Genomic DNA, 3,337 nt, shown 5'->3' with positions numbered 1-3,337 from the left:
ACTCCCGGCACAACCCCTCGCCGTGGCGGGATCCATGGAAGATGCGGACGGGGCACCATCCCCTCTTCTCAGTGTTGATCTGCAGGATGTGTGCAAACGCGCTGCAGAGAAACTAAACATTCCGTGGCCGACCGTGGTAGCAGAGGCTGTAAAGTCTCGCTACGAGGGCAAGAGGCTGCCGAGAGCGAAACGGGCAGCACGGCAGCTCCTTCCTGTGTTTCCAGAGCTCCTGGAGGAGGTTGCGGTGACCTGGAAGGACAAACCGTTAACCAGCAATATGGCCATGCAGGGAGGATCCGCTCTCGATGTGGAGGGAATGGAGAAGGTAGGACTTCTCCGAAAGCCCCCCATGGAGCCATTACTTGCCACGCACTTGCACCCAAAGCACACGGCAGCTGCAAATCCGACGTTGCCATCCAAAACGGATCGTTTCCAGTCAAGCATGACGGGACGCGCTGACGAAGCCGCTGATAGAAGCTGATCAATTTGCATTCCAGCCGATTGCAAGGACTGTTCGATATTACGATGGTTGTAGCAATGCAGACTGTCCCGGCTAGTGAGGGAGATGCTGTGCGACTTTGCTCATGCGGGAACAAAATTTCATGCAAGGACACACACCAGGTCTGCTCTGCATGTCTTGGGCTGAAACATGCCCAATTGGCGATCGAGAACCCCAGTTCCTGTGAACACTGCGCACGCTTCACTATGAAGAGCCTTCGTCGCAGGCTAGCATGCCAAGCTAGCCTGTCAGGCCACGATCCCCTCATGTCACCTAGCCTTGTTCCAGTTGCCACTCCACAGGTACCCATCCCTGTAGAGCTGCCCACCACAGCAGCTTTATCCTGGGTTGAACAGCTTGACGTTTGCATCCTTCTGCCCAGTGTGCTCAGCACGGACGAGGAAGAGGATGCGCTTGATTTCGAGGAAGAGGGACAATCAGACTTTCTTCTCTCTGAAGAAGAGGAAGATTTCGAGGACTCCCCTTTCCTCCCTCCTGCGCTCCCGGCACAACCCCTCGCCGTGGCGGGATCCACGGAAGATGCGGATGGGGCACCATCCCCTCTTCTCAGTGTTGATCTGCAGGATGTGTGCAAACGCGTTGCAGAGAAACTAAACATTCCGTGGCCGACCGTGGTAGCAGAGACTGTAAAGTCTCGCTACGAGGGCAAGAGGCTGCCGAGAGCGAAACGGGCAGCACGGCAGCTCCTTCCTGTGTTTCCAGAGCTCCTGGAGGAGGTTGCGGTGACCTGGAAGGACAAACCGTTCACCAGCAAGATGCCCGTGCAGGGAGAATCCGCTCTCGATGTGGAGGGAATGGAGAAGGTAGGACTTCTCTGAATGCCCCCCATGGAGCCATTAGTTGCCGTGCACTTGCACCCAAAGCACACGGCGGCTGCAAATCCGACGTTGCCATCCAAAGCGGATCGTTTCCAGTCAAGCATGACGGAACGCGCTTATAAAGCAGTTGCTCACTCTGTCAGGGCTCTGAATGCGACCTCTATGCTGACCGCGTACCAAGCGGAATTGCAGGATGAAGCGTCGACCATGCCAGGTCAGACGCACTGGGAAGAGATCTGTGTCGTTATGGATCTTTCTCTGCGTCTTCAGAGATGCGCAGTTCAAGCCGCGGGCAAGGCCATGGCCACAATGGTCATTCAAGAGAGAGGACGTTGGCTTAACTTGGCGAATCTCTCTGACAGGGAAAAAGAAGCCATCCTGGACGCGCCGGTGGTCGCAGAGGGCATTTTTGGCTCGGCTCTGACACTGATGCAAAAGAGATGCGAGGAAAAGAAGAGGGATGATGAGGCTTTGCAGCTCTGTATGCCTAGAAAGGCACAGACTGCACCCCCTCCGCCACCTCGGCAGACCTTCGCACAAGTTACGGCCCGCCCACCCCCCAGCTATCGCATTCCTAGACGGCAGAGACCGAACGTGAATGCAGCAGGTCACAGCAGAGTCCTGAAGATTTCGAGGACTCCCCTTTCCTCCCCCCTGCGCTCCCGGCACAACCCCTCGCCGTGGCGGGATCCACGGAAGATGCGGATGGGGCACCATCCCCTCTTCTCAGTGTTGATCTGCAAGATGTGTGCAAACGCGTGCCACAATGGTCATTCAAGAGAGAGGATGTTGGCTTAACTTGGCGAATCTCTCTGACAGGGAAAAAGAAGCCATCCTGGACTGTCCAGCCAGCTCCTCAACCTCATCCTCAGGGAGCAAGGAGGAAGAAGAAGGCAGTTTGATGGGGTCTTCCCCGGGGAAAGGAGCCCACAGCCCCCCTGTTTGCTAGCTCCCGACCCTCAGATGTTCAGCGTTCGACAAGGGACGAGTTTCGAAGTTCCCAGATGTTCTGTGTGGAAAATAGAGCCCTGTTGGGCCAGCGGAAGCAGAGCAGTGAAAAGGACAAGAGATGATGCAGTGGTGCACACCCACCCACTAGTCACAAGCACTTTCCATGTTCAAAACTCAATAAAGTTTTCACTGTATTCCCAGAACATGTTGCAAAACATAATTCCCTAAAAAATGTTGCAAAACATCTTAACAGAACACATTATAACAACACCTCGGGGAGTTATCGCTCCCTTAGAGGTGATGAGACACTTAAACTCTGTCCAAGCGCTAAGTGCCCACGCATGCGCAGTACAGACCACAAACTTGTTCACGACTCAGCCACACGAACGCTGCGAATAATCAGTTCGCGAGAATGCACATAGTCCCGCTGGGTATTAAGGACAATACAATTCGGGTACAGACTGCAGTTTGCCGCTTCCACCCCGGATTTCAAAGGGATAATTCATTCTCAGGTGTGAGGAGAATTAAAGCATGTTCTTCAGGAAGAAATGTCCTCTCTGTTGTACAAAAGGGCGATAAGAGTGGTCCCACCCAAGCAGAGCCACAGCAGGTTTTACTCGAGATACTTCCTCGTCCCAAAGAAAGGGACTCGAGGTATTTGTCCCATATTAGATCTGCGTGCACTGAACAAATACTTAAAGGGGTCGCATGATGCGATCTCAAGTTTTCCTTTCTCTTTGGAGTGTTAAGTTGTTTATTTTGGTGGTCCAATGCAGTTCACAGTAATAGGGTGTAAGGGAAACAGGTACATTTAGCTTTAAGGGAATTAATTATTTTTATAGGGAATTTGGACAGAATCACTGTTTTACGGCTGATCACTGAGACGGCCAGCGATTCATTGAACGAGCCGTATAACATTTTATATTATTAATTAATATTAATATCCAGAATATAGTGAAAACACTATTAATTAGCACAGTAAGAAGATCGGCAGTTTAAGACATTAACTTGTAAGCACAAAACACAAGATACTTCTCTTTTCAATATC

The sequence above is a fragment of the Sinocyclocheilus anshuiensis genome, unplaced genomic scaffold (assembly GCF_001515605.1).
Source record: "Sinocyclocheilus anshuiensis isolate Anshui unplaced genomic scaffold, SAMN03320099.WGS_v1.1 scaffold1044, whole genome shotgun sequence".
NCBI classification, from domain to species: domain Eukaryota; kingdom Metazoa; phylum Chordata; class Actinopteri; order Cypriniformes; family Cyprinidae; genus Sinocyclocheilus; species Sinocyclocheilus anshuiensis.
This window is presented reverse-complemented; position numbering follows the sequence as displayed.